The sequence below is a fragment of the Emydura macquarii genome, unplaced genomic scaffold, assembly GCF_026122565.2.
Source record: "Emydura macquarii macquarii isolate MOO-44397 ecotype Brisbane River unplaced genomic scaffold, CSIRO-AGI_Emac_v2 contig_2422, whole genome shotgun sequence".
In the NCBI taxonomy this organism is placed as follows: domain Eukaryota; kingdom Metazoa; phylum Chordata; order Testudines; family Chelidae; genus Emydura; species Emydura macquarii.
Window position 1 is genome coordinate 27,274,134 of NW_027132559.1, and position 21,872 is coordinate 27,296,005.

The window sequence follows — 21,872 nt, forward strand, 5'->3', positions numbered from 1 at the left end:
CTAGCAATAAATGTTTTCAGTCTTCCCTCATAGGTCATGTTTTCTAGACCTTTAATAATTTTTGTTGCCCTTCTCTGACTTTCTCCGATTTGTCCACATCTTTCCTGAAATGTGGCACCCAGAACTGGAGACAATACTCCAGTTGAGACCTAATCAACGGGAAGTAGAGTGGAAGAATTTCTCCTGTCTTGCTTACAACACTCCTGCTAATACATCCCAGAATGATGTTTGCTTTTTTTGCAACATTGTTAAACAGTTGACTCATATTTAGCTTGTGATCCACCATGACCCCCGGATCCCTTTCTGCACTAGTCTTTTCTAGGGAGTCATTTCCCATTTTGTATGTGTGCAACTGATTGTTCCTGCCTAAGTGGAGTACTTTGCATTTGTCCTCATTGAATTTCATCCTATTTATTTCAGATAATTTCTCTAGTTTGTCCATATCAGAAGATCTAGAGGATGAAGGGATAATCAGTAGCAGCCAACATGGATTTACTAAGAAAAAATCATGTGAAAGCTTGATTTCCTTCTCTGACAGGGTAACTGGCTTGGTGGATAGGGGAATGCAGTGGACATAATATACCTGGACTTTAGCCAGACTTTTGACACAGTCCCACATGATATTCTGATAAATAAGCTGGAGAAATACAGGCTTGGCAGTGTGATGCTGTATGATTGAAATATGACCATGTATATCACTGATATTGCCACTGTTAGACAATTGCAATAAATCTTGTACAAAGTATGTCATGTAAGGCATCAATAGCAAAGTTATGATTTTCTAAATAAGATTATCCAGTTTAAACCCATGTAGCATCACTGTATCTGAAATTATGAATATTAACTATTAATAACACCCAAGGTAATTTACATCCAGTCTAACCAGCCATTGTGAATGGACTATTCAAGCTTGATGGCCCATTAAAGGCAATTAACTATCACAATGGGCCATAGAAGAAAACTCATCCCACCCAGCAAGCCATTCCTGTGGATGCTTCTTAGCCAGAATATGGATAATGGCTGCCTCTGTGAGTCAGCAAGCCATGTAAGGACATTTGCCATGCTCATGTGACCCTGGACTCCATCTTGTGCCTGTAATTTTCCACAGTGTTCTGTGAGCTTTATTTAATCTCTCAGCCTAAGCCTTACATTCCTTATAAATTATATTATATGTAGGATTTGTGATCCTTTGGCAAATGTTCAATAGCCTACTCTGAAAATCCTGTAGTGTTTAGAGACTTTATGATAAGAATCATGTGATTAACACAGAGTCTGTCAATGTAGTGCTCCTTCATCTCGGGCATCTTGCAGTTCGATACTTGGTCTTCTTTAAATGGATAATCTGCCATTTGGATTTTTGACTGAAATGATGTCTTGTACAGCCATTCAAGGTGATTAAACAGGACAAGATTTATTCCTGCACCTTAAATGTTGGCAAATTCCACTAAAATGAATTGTGGAAATATGTCTCTGAGACTGAGGAAGGTCCATTTCAAAGTGAAGTAATTTACAGATTTTGTTGTCCTGTTTCTAAAACTTAACTTGCAAAGTAAGTCTTCATTACTGTCTAACATTGCAAATATCATATCTTTGGTCAGCTCTCCTATGCTTTTTTTTTTGTTCAAGACCTTAATGTATAAAAAAGCTTCATTTATAGCTATTGGAGGTCATATAAAAGAATGCCATGGAGGATTAGAAAACTACTTTCTTATCTTATGTGGGGGACAAACATAAATATTGATTCAAAAATGGTTATTAATACAATTATTATAATTCATTCTTATTATGTAGGTTATTTTTTTTAGAATTTCTGCTTTCTCTCTGTATGAGAGGCTCCAGTGTCAGGGAAGATAATACCTCATTAGCCATAAGTACTATTTATTACCTCTATGTGTGTTTACATTGACTCGAGTGTAGCTTTATAACTTGTATTTTACTTTAAAATTCTATAGTATTTTTTTCTTATACTATGTTCTGAAATCTGTATATGAAATCTGTATCTGTATTGTGCTCTGTGTAGAACATTGCACAGGATTACAAATTGTAAATGTATGCAAATGTAAATCTAGGAAACAGTTGGTCAAAAAAGCAAACGACCACATGATTGGCTTTCCAATAAATAGGATGCATCACTTTACTTAAGACACCAGTCTGGGATAGAGATTGTCGCTATTGTGAGAAAATATACTTTGTAAGATATTTATGTTTCATAAAAAGACCTGATCCTGTAAAAGAATCTGAGGATGTTCTTTATGTAGGTCATTACAAAGAGGAATAATGCTTAGGATGTATTATCAGAGCTATAAACTAAATAATAAAAATGGGTTTATTTTATTCATTCTCTTTACAGAGAGAAAAATCTATATTTTTAAGTCATGCAAAGAATTTTAGAAATATCCTTATAGAAACAGATTTCTATTATAAACACTCTAATGTCTTCATTCTTCAAAAGTTAAGGAGAACATTTATGATTGGGAAATCTTTTGCAGAAGACATTGGTTACTTTTAATTCATGTTTCTACTTAAATGTGAACATTTTTGTTGTCCCTCAAGTGCTAAAATGGTATTAGCTTCTTTTGAGATGTGTATTTGCAAATGATTCGTATCTAAATGCAAGCCTTCATATAATAACTGCCTGATATTATTGTTATGTGGATAATAAGATGTCTTATGTACAAATATAGCAGGTCATCTGAACCTATAACTGGTTAGTAATGTAAGAAGTCATTTGAGTATAGATTTATTTATATTAATTGGGAATTAATTAGTTTTATGGCAATGCTTACAGAACTCATCACCAAACTCAGGAAGACAAGAAGAACCTCTCCAAAGGTAGGCAAAGAGAAAAGGCAATATTTTCTTTGAGAACCATTTAAGTTTAAAAGACTATATTAAGAGCTGAAAGACTTTTATATAGGAAGTAGGAGTCTTTGGACTCATTTGAAACAGAATTTCAACTCCAATTAAACCCTGATGGAACTAAAGGGATATCTCAGAAAATACATTTGAATAACAGAAAATTAAAACTTTAGCTTTAAAGATGTTCTGAGAATTTCCTGCAACAAAGAGAAAAATAATTACAACCCTGTTGCATATTCATTAGCAGATTGGATATTCATGAGGTGAAGATGCTATCAAAATGCCAACTGCCTGCCGCAATGGCAGGAATCATGATAGGACTTGCAGTGATTGAATCATAGAATCATAAAAGATTAGGGTTGGAAGGGACCTCAGGAGATCATCTAGTCCAACCCTCTGCTCAAAGCAACCCCAATAGAAAGGAGAGAGGGGAGCACGTGCTTGGGGAATGCAGAGTGGGCCCTCCTCTTTTGGAGGCTCTATCCACCCATTGGCCAGCTGGAGAAGGAGGGGAGCTGATTGGTTCCTCATTCTTCCCTTTCAATAATTTAAACCTTAGTCCTTTTCATTAATATAAATCTTAGCCCAGGTCCTTAGGAAACTCTTCTTGCTCCATTTCAGCATCAGTAGGATACAAAGAAGTCACAACACAGCATCAAGAAGAAGCAACCTCCTAGCCTAGCACTGCTTCTGTAACATGATGACATCACTAAGACTTCAACATCACTGCAGAGATGGGGTTTGCAAAAGCAATACCGAGGGATTAGATTTAAACTTTTCTTGTAAGTGATTTGAATGGGATATTAAAATGGTATTGTAATTTGAGCAATTAACAACTTTTCCTGGTAAACACCAGGTTGCTTACATTGTGTATGTCTGGAAAAGAGTCATAAACAAATCTGGGTCAACTATCTGAATTTAAGATACTTTAGTATTTAATATTAATTATCTTTTCTCAAGACAACTCCATGAATGTCTTCTTTTTAGTAACTGAGTTAAACACTTCCCTTAGTTTCATAGAACTTAGTTAAGGTCACTTACTTCTCCTAATTTTTAAGTTGTTTAGGTTATCCATGATAAACCACACATGATTAACCAACTGTTATATGAAATTCCTTTGCCCAGCTATAGGTTTTGGGGTTTTTTAAATTTTTTTTATTTTTTAAATTTTTTTTGAGACAAGGCTCATTATGGATTTTGTAAATAATATAATCTGGTCTTAATTTACCAGTAGAAGTCCATCCCCATCAGGTTAGACCCATTCTTAAGGTATAATCCCCATTGAAAGCTCTCAACAGAGAGACATACTGAAGAGATTGTAATTGAAATGACCATTATTTATTGCTTGTGTTCAGTTTTGGTTTTGATTTATTGTTTTCTTTTCCTTTATTTTAATAATAAAATAGTCATAGTAACTGATTATTTTGCTTGTTAATTGTGGTGTCCCAGAAGGCATGACAAGTATCCCATATAACTAAAATAGTGGGACTCGCATCCCTGAATTGGCAGTGAAAGACAATTATTAAGATTTCACCCCACCTTTTTTGGTTTCTCTAGACTCCAAAAGTTACTAACTTTTGTAGTAAAATTACTTGGCACTCATGAACTTAAAACACCGCTTTCTACCTCATACTTATAACTTTTAACATGCAAACTAAGAATGATGTCCAAATCTCATGCTCCAGGCTTCTATGCTGTGAGAATTGGGAAAGAATTTCTTCACTTTGTAAAGCACTATACAACGGGTTTAGGGGAACGTTTTCTAAAAGCATCAAGTACTGGCAGTGATGGAGGCAAAACACCAAACTATGTGAGCCAACATCCTGTTCTAGAATGGTAACTCTTATATCCACCCATAGCTGAAAGTCCCTCAAGGACACAGATGTCTGGCATTGCTCTCTCTCTTCCAGAGATATGTGAAGCTGGAAGACTACAGTTGTTCTTGTGAGCCATGACACTCATAAAGGTATGTTGGTGTGATCATATGATCGTAATAGTGTCCATACAGTTTCTTACACAGGAAAGACTCCCCTTCATGCCAATGTAAACACAAAATGAGAAGCCCCATGATCTGTTTCTAAATAGTCATTTGTTTACTCAGTTTTGTATAACCTGAAATATGCAGCCCTTCTAAAATTCCATTAACCACTTTTGTGTGCAGGATTTAAAGTCACACTATTGGGCAAACAATTAGATAATTTCTCCACCATTGAAAGACAGGCGTTTAGAAGCTGAAGGGAAATACTATCTCTCAAAGATATTTGTCCAAAATCAGCTCTGGTGTAAACTGGTGCAACCCCATTGACTTGAACCCCATTGACTTGTGCCAGTTTAGACCAGAACTGAATTAGGCCCAATACAGTAATCTTTAGTCAGGCAAATTACTCATTGTTCTAATAAAAGACTATAGGATGGGGCTATAAAGAAGATGACTCAGAGCCTCATGTCTTAGTTAGCTCTTCAAAGGGAAGTTGGAAATATTTCCTCTTTGATGGTGAAGTCAAAGGGGTGATTGCCTCTTGACACAACAGAAAATGGAAATGATAAATAATGGGCCAAATAAGAACTGGTATAAGTGGATGCAATTCCACTTACACTAGGTCTGAATTTAGCCCAGGGTCTCTCGGCAGATGTGGGATTTTTACTTGTGGCATAATTTTGGAAGTGTCTCCATAGCACAAATGTGTCAAGGTAGCATGCATAAAGCAAAATAGCACCAAAGCTGTTGGGGTTAACTGAGGGGTTTGAGTATACCAGTGTTCTAGCTGCACAATTTTACCATCTCCTGCTCTGATATTGGTAAAGCTGCATTATATCTGAGCTTTTTAATCTCAGCAAGGAGGTTGTCAAAATAAACTGAGTTGCTCTGTTTCAGTTGATTCCTCTGTCTTTTTGGTTTAAGCTCCCTGGTGTTGCCAACTCTTATGCTCTGATAACAATGTCTTACAATGTTAAGTGTTTTTCTTGTGAGAACATGAGATTCTTTTTAGTAGCCCTTGTGGTTGCAGAGACAAGCTTCCAAACATGACCTCAGTGCACCCTATAGGCTGAGAAATCAGTAAGTAAATAAAAAGAGCCAAATTTATTATTGCTTTCAAAGTCTTATAATTTAAAGAAATCTCATGCTTTCTTTGGGCCTGACTTATGATTTTTGAATGTTTAGGGTTGGCAGTATTGCTATCTAGTAATAATTACTAGGCAGAACAAGTTTTTCTCACCTCAGTGATTGGCAGGTATTCAGGGAGCAGTAGGTATACGGTCTCCCAGCTGGTTTTGCTGTGGATTATTTATCGATGACAGAGGCTTTGCAGAAGCCCAGGCAGCTGGTCTGCATGTAAGTATTTCAGTGAATAATTTCATTTAGAATTTTGTTTCAGGGTGATAATGTAATTAATGTTGAAGGGAGATGAAAAATCTTGCACACTGCATCTGGAAGTTTCTCCTCAGGAAATCCTTGTAGCTCACTGTTTCTGTCAAGCAGGGTAATGTGCCTGCAAACCTCCACTGACAGAAAACATATCACTGCATCAACAGAATCTGAAAGTGACAAAATAACCAGTGTGGAAGAGTGACTGCCAATTATTTTAACACCACTCAGACTACATTAGAAAAACACATTCATACAAGAAAAATAAACCCAGACTAGTTGGGAGCCTGGAATGGTCATTAAAGAAATAGCCTGAGCCAGTCCTGGCCCAAAGAAGAAGTCCCAGTAGCTCTCTCAGTGGGCAAGAGAACCACTCTGAATAAACAAAATCTCCAATTTCAGGCACAATTAGCACCTTCTTTGAACAGAAGATGCCACACAAACAGCAGCAACACTCCACACTGTTTTTTCTGGTGCTGTAAAAGGAGTTACCAATCCACAATGAAAAATCAAGAGAAGCTGTATGGCAAAATTACCAACCCTTTCCTAGCGGAAGATCAGATTCACGTAAAGTTGTTTATAGTACTGCCAAACCTAAATATTCAACAATCATGAATCAGGCCTCAAACTAGTCATGGAATTGTGTTTAAAAGTAATATTTTTGGGTGCTTTCACTTGCCTTCTGGTTTCTGAGCCTTTAGAGTGAGTTCAGTTCATATTTTGAAGCTTTTTATATTCAAACTTGAGGGCCAGAAACTTACTTAAAAGAAAAAAAATCAAAGCTGAGATTCTCAGCTCACCACATAATCCACACACAAATAAACAAAAACACTACCAAAATGAAACACTCAGCTACACTCGTACACTTCTCAGGATGAAAAAGAAAACAAACCACATGTGGTAGATATGAGTCACATTGCTTAATGCACTACTAGAAGGCGTTCTGATATTACTGTCATGAAGATGATATAAGAACCTATATAAAATAGAATTGCAAATATTATGAAATTTGTGATTAAAATCCATGAGAGCTGGCAAGACTGTGATTGATCTGAGTAGCTGATCCATGAAGATGCACATGAATTTCTACGTTACCTTAATTGCTGCTGATCACAGTCTAACTTGATTACTGCCAAAGCAGAAGAAAGGTTGGTCAGCAATGTGATAAATGTGCAACTAAACTGATCCTCAGTGAGGGCTAGTAGCATGCTTAGTTAGGGGGTTTCATGTGAAGCCAATTTTGATTTATTTGTGAGAAAAGAAAAATATTATCCCTCTTAAACTCAATATTTACACTAAAGAAAACCCTCTATATTTTTGTCTAAATTGACAAAAACATTCATTCTCAGATAGAAATCAGTGACAGACACATTTGGCTAAACATCTGACATTTGTCATTTGACATTTGTTTTGTTTTGAAAATTGGTCTCTCCTTTTACCCATGCAACTCAAACCCAGTAAAAATTATATTCATTTGCAGAAAGGAAAATAGCTTACACCAAAATATCAAAAGTAACAGTGAAATATTGGGAATCTCCACTAAAACCGTGTTACTTTTATTACAACTTTGTTAGTCAGCATTTTTTAAAAAAAAGAAACCATTATTTGGTACTGTAAAATACTATAGAACCATACAGTGTCTCTAAAACATCATTAACTCTTTTCCTTCAATCAGGACATTAAAAGAAAACTTAGATGTACACAAATAATGCAAAATGGATTTTTCTTGTTTCATATTTTGAAAACAATGACAAATCATATTTTTTGCTATGTAAAAGTAAGCCCATTTACCTCATGGATACTATGGTATAAGCCTTCTGTTTGCTAGTTTTAGCATAGGTATTTGTGGCTATGATTTACTAGCATGGTTCTACATATACTTGATATACTATTCTAACTTCCTGTGCATCGGGAGCAGAATATATCGCTCTATCATCCATTGTTCTGCTTCCTGGCTCCTCCATACAGTAAAAAGGGAAAAAAAGTTAAATGAGATCACATTATTTTAAACAGAAATCTTATAAAATGTATTTGAGTGAGTCATTTAATTTAACACTTACTAGTAATAATGGTAATAATACTTAATAATACTTAGCACTTATATTATGCTGGCAGTGTATATTCAGCTATGTTAAATATTGTCAGAGTTGTCTTGCAACATTTCCAATTTGTATAACCAAAAGATGGCAGCACTCCATGCAGTATACATTGCCTATCACATCCACTTCTATTCACACAGCTCTTAGCAAAGTTCTGCTTTTAATGCTGTATTTTTTAAAGTTCATTCTAAACAGAGGAGTACTATTTAGGAAGCTTTCAAACTATAACAAACGTTTAAAGTTAGGATGGACCAAAACGGTTTGGAAGGGTTAAGGTGTAACTAGCCAGGAGCTAGTTACCCACTAATCTGCTGTTTAAGTAAGGGTGGTAGGTTCTAAGCTGGAGGCTAAAATAGGGAAAAAATATTGGAAACACTCAATTTCTTCTTTGCTGGAGGATTAAGCAGCAGAAAACTCACATTCCCTCATTCCCCTCTACTGGCTGTTCCGTCCCAACACTTCTCTTCTTTCCTTCCTCTTTTGGCTCCCCAATTTCTGTTCCATCCAATTGTCCCTCTCCCGACACCTCCCTCCATCCCTATGTCTTTTGTCCAGTTTCCTTTTCTCTCCTGCTCCCTCCAATGGATCGCTCTCACTCTATTCTTTTCCCTCTTCTGCCTCCTGTTGGGAAAACCATCCAGCTTGGCTTTGATCAATGGCAGGAGTGAACTCCCAGGTGCAGACACTTTATTTGTTGTATATGACCCCTGTTCCTGTTGTCATGGGCCAGAGTCATTATGTATTATTTAATACTTGTGCACAGTAGAACCCACAGGCCTTGGTCAGAGCTGGTGGCCTGTTGTGCTAGGTGCTGTATGACATAGGAAGATGTAGTCCCTACAGACTTTAACGTCTAAGAGTTGACCCTGCTTTGTGCTGTTTGGATGTTAAGGCAAGAGCAGGAGCCGTCTCAGGGAATTACAGAAAGATCACCAGGAAGGCTTGGTTTTCAGATTTTCATGGAAGAAGTGGAATCAAGAAATGAACTAGTGTACAGAGCTGATCATGGGGAAGAGAGGGAAATGAGAAAATGAAATCAAGGGTTTATTACCTGATTTGGAGGAGAGGCTAAGAAATGAATTCCAGGAATTCTGCCCCAGGGAATAGAATAACTGTTTAAGGCATTTGAGAACTTTGACCCTACATGGGATAAGACAGTAAGGAGATATCGTCTTACCTGCAACTTAGGGCAGAAAGAGGGGAGCGAAGCAAATGCTGAGAACTCTGGCATCCACACAAAACTTTGGGGGACATAAAAAACATATAATAAATATCTGTGGCACACCTAATTCCCACTTAAGGAAAGTACTGTGGAATACCTCAGAAGAGAGGGTTGGAACCACTGAGAGCTGTAAGCACAGAACATGATACATCCATCCAAGGTAATTCCAGAAGTAGGGAGAGAGAGAGAGAGACCAATCCAGAACATGATTCATAGGGCAAACAATAGGAAGTTCCACAAAAGGGTAGAAAAAGAAAATACCCAGAAAATGAACAAAGATGCAAGGCGTGCAGGGGGCAGAAACACTTCATGATTGCTGCTGCCACTATCCCACGAAAAAAAGGAAGCGCTGCATGCAATGATGGAGTAGGAGACTCCAGTTAATGTGAGGAATATTGCTGGTCAGAAAACTGAAAATGCTTCTTGTGATTCCTGCTGCTGGTCCCTCCCCTCATTTTTTGTTCAAAGTTTTCTCCGACTTTAGTGATAGAAAGTTCTGTTCTATTCAGGTATTTACACCACACCCATTAACATGGTCTCTGAGGGCCTTCCTGTAGTACACCAAACAAGGAAATGAGTGGCTGTCGAATGCAGTTTCTTTCTTGCTTTATTTTGCAATAGGAAAATTGTGTGTAGTTTTTGGTTTGTTTTTTTTTAATGTTAAGAAAATACACAAAGCATGTCAGATATATAAAGGATCAGGTTGAAGAAGTGTGTCTTGCATATGTCATAAGGGCCTCTTCACTGTGGATTTCACTTCCTTGGTCTGAAACAGCTCAACATTTTTAGCTTTCAGAGAATGCTGCAAGGCTTATCTGTTTTCTCATGCTTTTGGGTAGGGATTAAATGATCTTGGATGGGTATGTTTCAAGAGGCAGGGGTATTTTAATGTGCATGTTCTTGGTTGGTTTCTTTGCTATGTTGAGGGTGTTGGGATTCCTTTTGACTATTTTCCAGTTGGCTTATCTGGAACACCTTGTCCAGTTCTGGGAGAACTTTTCATTCAGTTCTCTGGGATGCAAAAATTCAGCTTGACTCCAGCTCATCACTCAGATTACTTTATTTGGCAGGTAACAGCTTTATGTCCAGGCTGGCCAGGCCTAGACACAGGGGGTTTAGATACAGGGTGAAACCGCAATTCCAAAGCATGTTACACATTACACAGTTTATATACATTTTTCCTAGCTACTAATATCTATATTCTAATTGACTCTAATTTTTTGGTCATTGTATGGATCATGGAAGGACCAAATGCTTTGCAGAGTGTGTAAAGACTAATCTCTTATGTCCTCACCTTATTTACATTTCAAGCTTATCAGTTCGGGGTGTTCTCAACTAGCCCCAAAACACTGTCTTCAGCACACAGCCTGTCACAGCCTTGTTTTCAGTTTAACCTTGCACTCAAATCAAGCTGCCTGTCACTGTCTTGTTTACAGTTTAACCTTGGACTCAAATCAAGCTACATGCAAGTTAACTCATGCCCAGCAAGATCTATGCCTACAGAAAGGAGAAGCTGTGATTTTATGTGTTGTATTATGTCAATTTTTTGTAAAAGGCCTCAAGAGTAAGGGATAAAGGCACCTACAGCATTTATTTTTTCTATTTTCGTTATTTATACATTGAAATTAATAACAATAATTAAATAATATATCAATAATCTATACATTTCCTGGAGGATTGTGTGGTCAGCTGTAATGTAAAACTGCACTAATAATAAGTAGCAAACTCAGTCTGCCAGCCTAGAGAAATGTGACTTAATGATGATGATCTATAATAGACTCAGACTTTAAAGTCAGAAGGAACCATCGTGATCTTCTGGTCTGATCTCCTGCACATTGCAGGCCACAGAACCTCACCCAGCAATTCTGTGAGAGACCCCTAACCTCTGGCTGAGTTACTGAAGTCCTCAAATCATGATTTAAAGACTTCAGGTTACAGAGAAGTCACCATTTACACTAGTTTAAACCTGCAAGTGGCCCATGCCCCATGTTGCAAAGGAAGGCAAACCCCTCTACCCCTGTGTCTATGCCAGTCTGACCCTGGGGAGGAAATTCTTTCCCAGTCCCAAATATGGTGATCAGTTAGACCCTGAGCATGTGGGTAAGATCCATCAGGCAGACGCCTGGGAAAGATTTCTCTGTAGTAACACAGAGCCCTCCCCCTCCAGCTGTTGGGGATTTTTGCTACTAGCAGTCGCTGATGGTCGACATGCCATTGTAGGCAGTTCATCATATCATCCCTTCCATAAACTTATCAAGGTAAGGCTTGAAGCCAGTTAGATTTTTTTGTCCCCACTGTTCCTCTTGGAAGGCTGTTCCAGAACTTCACTCCTCTGATGGTTAGAAACCTTCACCTAATTTTGACTCTAAACTTGTTGATGGCCAATTTATAACCATTTGTTCTTGTGTCCACATTGGTGCTTAACTTAAATAACTCCTATTCCTCCTTTTAAATAAAAGCATTTAGAAGCCAGTGCTTAAACACAACCTAAATAAAGGAAACCCGTGACACAAGAAACAATAGCACATAGGGTTTATTATTGGCACAAAGGTATCCCACGTAGCAAGGCAGTACAAGCAATAGATTGGATGGTGATGCAATATCCTTCAAGTGTAGGGACCAAGAAGAACATGTGACCCACGTACCATACTTGGCAAATACAATGATATATGCTCAAGAAAGAGAAACTTTGGAGAATAGGACAAAACTTGAAGCTAGATCCCGAGGTGTGTTCCAGGTGATATTTCCCAAAAGTGGAGTTCTATTTGCTATAATGGGGCTGTTAAAGAAGGAAACTGGAAAGCCTCCAAGGAAAGATTAGTATCTCACCAGTTGAAACTAGCACAGAGTAGTTCAGCAGCTGTGAGAAAATTACCAAGTCATTGGAAGAGTTGCATTGGTTCCAAAAGATGGAGAGCATCTTCTTATTGCCATCTGTTGATGATGTATGATTTGATCTGCCCAGTATGAAGGTCCACAGTACTAAGAGTGGATCTGGGTACCCAGAGCTGGATGAAATATCTAGATATCTGATATTTGCCATAGCTTTTGGCAAGTACTGCTAGGGTGAATGCCTATGGGAATCAACCCAGACTTAGACATTTTCCACTACAGACTGAACCAAACATTTAAGAAACTTCCAAGACTTTGGCAGGTGACATCCTGATGGTGCGAGCAAGGAATGTCAAGGAACCAAATGAAGCAGCAACATGCTCATGCATGTGTAATATATGACCATGTAATAATGACCTCTGACTCTGTGTATGATTGACTCCCACAGTCGTGAACTCTCACATTCTCAGATAGTGTCCAGACAAAGTAAGATGCAGGAAGTTACATGGAGCCTAGAAGGAGGAATACCTTTTTAATACGTCTTTAGGAATTATATCAGGAAATGAAAAGATGCCAGAGAGCAGATAGTGATGAGAGAAATGGAAAAGCCAGCTCCATTTACAGAACACTGGTTTATAATTATGTCAAATAAAAGTAGAGTTTAATTTTTAATCAGTGTTGATCCCTCTCTCTATTGTAACCCAGCACATGAAACAACTATTGTACAGCAAAGTGATCCTTTCCTAAAAAGACCATTGTACCTATAAATCCATAAGTACATATTATGTAAACCGACCTCATTCCTGAATGACTTCAGCCCTTTTAATACTTTATGTAGTCTATTCTTCCCCAACTTTGCCACAGTATTCAACAGAGACAAGTTCTTGAAAAGAAATTAATAGAGATAATAAAATAGGGCTTAACAAACATTCATTAGCGCAGCGACTTGTGATATCTTTTTGTAATCCCTGCAGGATCTTCCTACCTGCTGCTGTGCTTCATTTCAGAATGCAGAGGTATCATTAAAAAACAAATCTGTTTGCTTTAGTCTGCACACCAGTTTTCACCAAATTACTATCACAAATCCTCAATATAGTTACTGGTGGAGCATGGCTCCCTAGAATTTCTAATTTCAGTGCAATTTTAAATCTTCCTCTTCCTCCTCTTTCTTTCTCTGAATGAATGGTGGAAACAAGGAGACTTCATAAAATGAAATTGTGTTTTTTAGTTTCTGGATTCTTTCAGGGAGAATCAGAACAAATTCGTGGAAATTAAAGAAATGCTGGTAAAGTGTTTTGAGATTTTTATCTCAGTCACTTATGAGTCTCACATGGTTAGTGCTCAGAGAGACATGTTATGTTATACTAACATTTCTCTGTATTTAGCTGGATAGTTAGCTGTGACAGATTAGGTAGTTTTACAGGTGGTCGTTTATTTGGGTAGTATTTGTTTGAAGAAGCTTTGACTCTGACTTCATTAGTTCATCTCTTGCCTTCAATATTTCTTATTAGTTTTCGTTTTTGTGCAAATGGGACCTCTTCAGAGAGACATGATGGCCTTGTTTTAGGGTATTTGAGTGTGTCTCAAGAAATTTGGATTCAATTTGAGGTGCTGCCACAATTTTCTTGTGAAACCTTGCAAAGTCAGCTGATCTCCCTAAGCCTTAGTTTCCCATCTGTAAATTGGGGATAATAATGCTTCTTTTTTTCTGGGTTGTCTATGTAGGTCCTAAGCTCTTTGAGGCAGGGGATGTTTCTCACTATGTTAATATTGCCAACTTCAAGCATTCAAAAATCACGATTCAGGCTGCCAAACAGTCATGAGACTGGCTTAAAGTCATGACATTTACAAAATAATAAATTTTTGGTTCTGTTTAGTTGCCTTGCGTTGTCTCAGTCTTTAGTGTTCACATTTTCAAGCTTTTTTCTATAGCCATAAGGGTGAGAAATGAAGCGTTTGGGTTTTTTTTAAAAGAAGCAGAGATTCTCACATAAAAACATAACTCCAGAAACAGAGGGCTTAAGAAAAATATCAAATAGCATGATCCTTGTGGCAAAATCATGAGTGGCTGGCAACATTACTATGTGTTTGCTCCAGTGGCATAGCTAGGAATGGAAATTTGGGTGAGCCACAATTTAGGGTGGCTGGGCAATGCACCCCTCACCATCTTCTCTAGGTCAATATGGCGTACCAAACATGTGGACATGGGGAGAACCCCAGACACCCCCACCATAGCAGGAAGGCAGCAACTGGCATAGACACGCCACACCATGTCTTGGGGGTGGGGTGGGGGGCAGGAGAAAACCTCATGGAAAGGGGGAAGCTTTATGCTCCTGCTGAGCCTGGGTGGGGGCTGTGGCATTTTGAGGTTCCTGCCCCCACGAGGTCACTGGCCAGGCCTGATGGCATGATGAACCTCAGTGCAACAAGAGGGCTTTTACTGCCTTGCGGGGAAGCACCACTGGTGTTGAAGCTGGGTTTTGCAGCTCCCTCCACTGCATTTGTTGCCTAAGGGGGCAGGGAAGAAACAACATGGTGGCACAGGTGGAATTGCTGGAACATAAGGAGCTTGGAAATAAGGCATACATTTTAACAGTGACAGCAATTAACCACTGGGGCAATTTACCAAGGGTCATGGTAGCACTTTTTAAATTATGACTGGATTGGTTTTTTTTGCAAGATATGCTCTCAGAGTTATTTTGGGGGAGTTCTATGGCAGAGGTGGCCAAACTTACTGACCCTCGGAGCCACATACGATAATCTTGAGAAGTTTGAGAGCTGCAAGTCATGCACAAATTTTACACATGCATTTTAAAAAACATTAACATCCTACTTACTGTTTCAGAACTAATTACTGATAGAGCTAGAGTCTTGTGGGTCTTCATCCTGGATCTTGGGGCCTCCGTCCTGTGGTGGGAAGGGGGATCTTGGGGCTTCAACCCCGCAGGAGGTGCTTGCTGGGGATTGGGGCTTTCTTTCCTTCCCTCCCCCCCATTTCCTTCACTGCTTGGCTTTCCTTCCTCCCTCCCCCTCCCAAGCTGGCCCTGTTTCTGTTGCCGCTGTGCTCCCCCCACCCCACTTACAAGAGCTGTTGTCTGAACTGAAGCAGTCACACTCAGCGAGTCAGGGCCAGGGTGGAACAAAGCAGGCTGAGGGAAGGAATCCTCGTCCTTAGAGCCAAATGAGCTCCCCGGTTTGATCTACTCTCCACATGGCCAGCCACCGACTCCTCCCTTTGGTGCTTCATCCTCCTGCCACTGACAAGGTCTAGTCTCTATTGGCTCCTCTCAACTCCTGCTCCCAGCAGCAACATAGGCAAGCACTTGTGAAGTGGTGGGGTGAGTATGAATTGTGGTGGGAGGGGGCTCGGGCTTCCACCCCGAGAGGTGCCTGCTGGGGCTTCTGTCCTGTGGTGGGGAGGGTGATCTGAGGGATTCCGCCCCATGGGAGGCACTTGCCGGGGCTTCTGAGCCACTCTGAGCCCCAACGGGTGCTTCCCATGTGGTGGAAGCTCCGTGTCCTGGCAGGTGCCTCCCACTGGGCTGAAGCGCAAGTGCCCTCTGCCCCCCACAGAGCAGAAGCCCTGAGCTGTCCCCCAGGCTGGTAGGTGGAGAATGAGTGGGATATGGGGGGATCCATGAGCTGCACTTGAGTTGTCAAAGAGCCACATGGGGCTCGCAAGCTGTGGTTTGGCCACCCTGTTCTCTGACCTGTGTTATACAGGAGCCAGACTACACGATGGTCCCTTGGAATCTACGTGACCTGGGTTGGCTGCAGAGCCCCTCCCATTTGAGAGCCCTTCACCCAGTGATTTAGGTGGCCTGGCAGCTGAGTGGCCCATCTGTGGCTAAACCCCTGGTATGTACATTGCCAAGCACAGTACAGATGAGACATCTAGGTGATTCTATAATACAACTAATAAAATAATGCCGTGAATTGGGTGAAGTGTCATTGAGACTGGTAGGTGTGGCCACCACCCATCATTTGAGATAGCTGTCAGACATCGTTAAGCAGCCCCCTCACCTAAAACAAAGTCTACTTAGGAATTTGAACCATGTCAGTGCAGAGGGCTTTGGCTGGGCATTGTTTTGGTTAAGGGTGTGTATGTGTAGGAGAAGCAGGAGACAGCACATAGATAAAAAAACAGACACAGATATGTTTGTCCCTGGGAGAAGGAAAGAGAAGGGACTTCTGGGTCTGGACAAGCTGACTAAAGAGGCTGCAGGATGTAAGCAAAGAAACTTTCCTATTGTTTGTTCATCCTTTGTTTGGGGAAACAGGACTTTGTACATTCCTTGTAAATAAATAAGAAAATATCTGATTCTATTAACAATTTCTCTCCTTCTAAATGGAATAACTCTTAACACCCTGAAGCTAGCTAACCATGCAAAAGGTAAAAACAATAATCTTCAGATTTTGTGGTAAAAGGTACATTGTCAAGAAGTTAAGACAAATTATGCATTGACATCTATGACCTTTAGGTTGGTCCCTCAGAACAGCTTTTGGCCCATTGGCAAATTTTGGAGGTATGTGGAGTGAGTCAAGATAAGAAAAGTCAACAGAGTCATGCCTTTTGCATTCAATTTGTGCATAGGAATGGGTGCACTTCTTTTGGCCTCATTTCAAATGTACTGTAACATGTGGTTTGATAGGATGACTTGAACTTGTGAAAAACAAATTCAGAGAAAGACTGCGAGAAAAGGAACATTAAAAAAGAGAGAACAAACAATCATGAGAAAGTTAATACATTGTAGACCTAGCGAGATTGTCCCACAAGCACCAGTCACTGACTTCAGTTGGAGAAGTGCACATACCTTTGTGAAGTTGGTTGGATCCATTGATCACTCTAGCTTTATACAGGTGAAAATGAGCTTTATCAAAATGTGATCAAAACATCTACAGAAGGACAAAGCAGTTCCTAGAAAATCCATTACTTAACTATGCTGTCTCCCCTGTAATTCAGCATTTAGAGGAGGTCGTCTTTTGAGACCATTTCCAAACTTAAGGGAGAGTATCATCATGATGCTGATGATGCACAACTACATACTCTATCTTTTGCTTGGAGGATATTGCAAAATGGAACCATCAGAACTATCCTGTTGTCAACCCTGGGAAAACAGATATTTTACTGGTGGCTAGATATCACTGTTATGCATTTTCTCCTTTTGTGTCCTTACTTATGGCAGGGACTTGCTCAGAAATAGTAATTAAGGTTAAGAGTTTTGGCACTGCTTTTGACCAAACCTTTCCCATGAAAAACCATGCGTCAGTTGTTTAAGTGTTTTTTTCCAGAAGGTCAATTGGCATAGATCAATTATTTATACCATGCTTAACTTCACAACAGCAATATATGCCCTTATGATCATCAGGCATGTTTACTGTAATTCTCTAGTAGCAGGGCTTCTCTGTTGCCTGCAGCTTGTTTTGAAAGCAGCAGCATGTTCACTTAGTTGTTTGAGCAACAGTGATCGTACTATTCCCTCCCGGCATTTTTTACTTTGGTTACTCACAATGGCAGAATGATTTCAAAATGGCACTGCTAGTTTTTAAATGGTGCCTCTATCTGTGATCACTGTCTTGATGGGTATGTATGCCTACCCCACTCGCCAGGTTTCAGATCCCAAACTTAATCCTGAGTGGGAATGTCTGGACTGCTATTTTTAGCTCCATGGTGAGAGCCCAGTTAGTTGATCCAGGCTTCAAGACTTGCTGCTGCAGGTTTTTTTTTTTTTTTTTTTGCAGTGTAGCATAGGGTATGAGTCTCTGCCATGGGGTTTTTTTTGAGCAATGTAGATGTAGGGTATGACTTGCTGCCACAGGGCTTTTTTCACAATGTAGATGTAAGGTATGTCTCTTGGATTCCGCTTGTTCTTCTTCAAGTGCTTGCTCATGTCGATTCCAAGCAGGTGTGCACATGCTGCGTGCACAGTTGTCAGAAGGTTTTTCCCCCCAGTGGCACCCGTTGGATTGGTGTAGGCGCCCCCTGGAGTGGCGCCTCCGCAGTGCTGTATATAGGGGTCTGCCAACTGCCTCCTCTCCAGTTCCTTCTTACCGCCCGTGACGATCATTGAAGCTTTGATCTTCTTGCTTCTGCAAGCTTTTCCCATTGTCCTTAGCAGTTCCTGTAAGTAGTTAGAAAAATAGAATTGGTCTGCTGTTGTAGTTATATAGCTATAGATAAGTGTTAAGTAACGGTAAGGGGTTTCCCTGTTTCTGGGACTCCCCTACTTGGGGCCGCAGAGTATGCCTCGGGTCCAAGGCTTCAAACCCTGAGGATCCTGCCACACGTCTATGCCGAAAGGCGACCCACAAGACTCTTGCTTGAAGTGTTTGGGAGAGTCGCAGCAAAGAGATCTTTGCAGGATCTGTAAAAGTTTTCACCCGAGGAGGCGTAAGGAGAGGAGTGCACTCCTAAAGCAGATCCTCATGGAGGCAGCTCTTTGGCCGCAATCCCTGGACCCGGCACTGGGTGTGTTGGTGTGCAGTGCTCCGGCATCAGTTAGAGGCCCTGTGCAGAAGAAGTCCTTGGTGCAGAGGGAGCCTCAGCACTGACACTCACCGGTGGCAAAGACTGTTCGGCACTGATCCCTTTTGCCAGTGCCCCGTAAGAAGCACAAGGTGGACAGGGGGCGCCCACCTATGGTGCAGCCCATGGACAAGGGCGCTGGCCTATCACACCCACAGACATGTTCGGCACAAGAGTCCCCGGGACTGGCGGTGGTGGCTCTGCAGTGAGTGCCTATGAGCCCGGTGAATGTAGGTTCCCCAATGTAGGAGAGCAAGGTGGAAGAGCTGGATCTCCCCTCCACGCTGGGTACATTTGGGACGGTGCAGGACCTGATTGCCATGATGGCACAGCAGTCCCCATCTCTGGAGTGAAGGTGCCAAACCAAAGACCTCCAGCACTGGTAGCTGTAGCGCCATCTAGAGGCAAGCCTCCAATGATGCCTTCACCTAGATATCAGTTGCTCTTTCCTAGGCATCGATCACCGTCGCCACAGCACCGATTGTCCCTGGGACACCGATCGCCTTCCCTGCGGTACCAGCACCAATCAACTTCCTCATGACACCGATCGCCTGTGCCTCAGCACTGGTCAGCCACATCTCGGCACCGAGTACCATATCCTTGGCGCCGATCGCCCTCACCTCGGCAGTGATCCCCTCGCCTTGGCACCAGTCACCTTAGCACCAATCGCTTGCACTGTGGCACCACTCAAAGGCTACAGCTATCTCAGCATGGTCCCTGCGGTCAGAGTCTACGTCATTGGACTCAGAGGTAGACTCTGGTACCTCGAAGAGACACAGGTCAGAGGGGCGATACTATAAGGTGGGTAGAGAACAAGCACCCCCTGCTGGACCATGGCCTATGCAGTGGCAGGTGCCTCAGTAATGGCCCTTCTGGACCCCATGGGCGTATCACCAAACCCAAGGGTCCCAGCCCCGGGGGACTTATTTGATCGCCTCTGAGAGCCATATGGCTGGCACATCAGAATGCAGTTCCATGCCGTGCAGCACCAAAGCCAGTGGACTCAGGGAGGCAGTGCTGCCAAGGACAGTTGGTGCAGCACGCAGTGCCGAAGAGGGTGTGGATCCGGATACTGAGGTGGCACCCGAAGCCTGTAGAGAGGTCCCGGGTACGGAGGACCTGACAGGCCAGAACATTCCCAAGGTGGAGGGGGGACCCAGGTCCTCATCATCTTCCTCCCCTTACAAAGTGGTAGTGGGGACATTGACCATGGACAATAGAGCTCACCAGGAGCTCTTGAGATGGGTGACCCAGAACCTGGGTCTACAGGCAGAGGGGGTTCGTGAGTCCATAGATCCAGTGGTGGACATTTTGGCTCTGGAGGGCCCCTTGAGAGTAGCCCTGTCTCTGATTAAAACGATGCAGTCCACGACAAAGACACTGTGGCAGACACCGGCCTCTATCCCACCTACAGGAAAAAGAGGAAATATTTTGCCCCTTCCAAGGGGTATGAGTACTTCTTTATGCACCCTCAGTCTGATTTGCTTATCATGTGTGCGGTGAATGAAAAGGAAAGGCAGGGGAGGCAGGGCCCAACCCCAAAGGCGAAGGAGCCTAAGAGACTAGACCTGTTCGGGAGGAAGGTCTACTCCACAGGGGGCCTGCAGCTGAGATTCGCCAACCAACAGGCGATCCTCAGCAGATATAATTTCAACTTGTGGGACACGATGGCGAAGTTTAAAAACCAGCTTCCGGCCAAGTCCAAAACAGAGTTTTGAGCCATGGTGGAGGAGGGAAAAGCTGTAGCCAGGACATCATTGCAGGCTGCCCTAGACGCTGCAGACGTTGGAGCAAGGACTGTGGCTTCCGAGCTGGCCATGAGAAGAAGTTCCTGGCTGCAGGTGTCAGGCCTCCCGCCTGAGGTCCAGTCTACCATCCAGGACCTTTCCTTCAAATGAGCGGGGCTATTTTCAGAGGAAATGGACTCCAAGCTCTAGGGCAACCCTGAAATCCTTGGGACTGCATATGCCCTCCACTCAGAGGAAGCACTTTAAGCCCCAGTTTGGGCAAAGGTTTTATCCTCAGCATCCTTGGCAGGACTTCTCCAGGAGAAGGGGCAGGAGTAATAGGCGCAGGATGCCTCAGCCACCCAACCCTGGCAAAGGCACAGGGAAGCAGCTGCCAGAGCCAAAAAAAACTTTTGAAGGTGTGCCCGAGGGCGACACTCCAGGACGGTTACTGGATCCTGTCCCCGCTTTCTGCAACAGATTATCCCATTTCTATCGTGCCTGGGCCCGAATAACATCGTTGTGCATGGTAGAAAGAGGAAACTTCCCCCGCCTTCCCAGTTTTCTCTCACGAGCAACTTCTCATAGGAGAGGTGCAAAAACTGCTTCATACTAGAGAGGTAGAGGAGATCCCTCAGGAGCTAAGGGGAAAGAGGTTTTACTGCAGATATTTCCTAATCCCAAAGGCAAAAGTGGGGCTCAGGCCTATTCTCAATCTGTGGAATCTCAACAAATTCGTAAGAAGGCTGAAATTCCGCATGGGTCTCCCTAGCCTCCATCGTTCCCTCTCTGGATCTGGGGGACTGGTATGCCACCCTCAATCTAAAAGATGCTTACTTCCATATCTAAATAATACCCTCTCACAGGAGGTTTTTCAAGTTCATGATAGGACGCAACCACTACCAGTTCGCCGTCCTCCCATTCTGCCTATCGGCGTCCCCCAGAGTCTTTACCAAATGCATGGCTGTGGTCGCTGCATTCCTGAGGAGACATGGAGTCCAGTATACCCATATCTGGATGATTGGCTAGTCAAGGGCAGCTCCAAGGAGCAGGTGGAAGCACGTCTCTCTAATACGGGGTGATTTCCTCGACCTGGGTCTGCAGCTAAACGTGAGCAAGTCAACTCTAGTGCCCACGCAAAAAATAGAATTTATAGGGGCGGTCCTGGATTCACTTCAGGCCAGAGCTCTGCTGCCAGAATCTCGTTTCCAGACCATGGGCTCCATAATAAGGCCCCTCA

At 41.9% G+C, this 21,872-nt stretch overlaps 1 long non-coding RNA gene across 1 annotated transcript in view; it reads left to right on the forward strand.

Annotated features, from left to right (window-relative positions):
* Positions 1 to 2,786: 2,786 nt before the first annotated feature.
* Positions 2,787 to 21,872, forward strand: part of LOC137162123 (uncharacterized) — a 38,683-nt gene continuing 19,597 nt past the window's right edge. Inside the window, exons 1-3 of the long non-coding RNA XR_010922291.1 lie at positions 2,787 to 2,832; positions 3,481 to 3,641; positions 4,770 to 4,825. This is a non-coding gene — a long non-coding RNA (uncharacterized lncRNA). The remainder of the gene's footprint in view (positions 2,833 to 3,480; positions 3,642 to 4,769; positions 4,826 to 21,872) is intronic.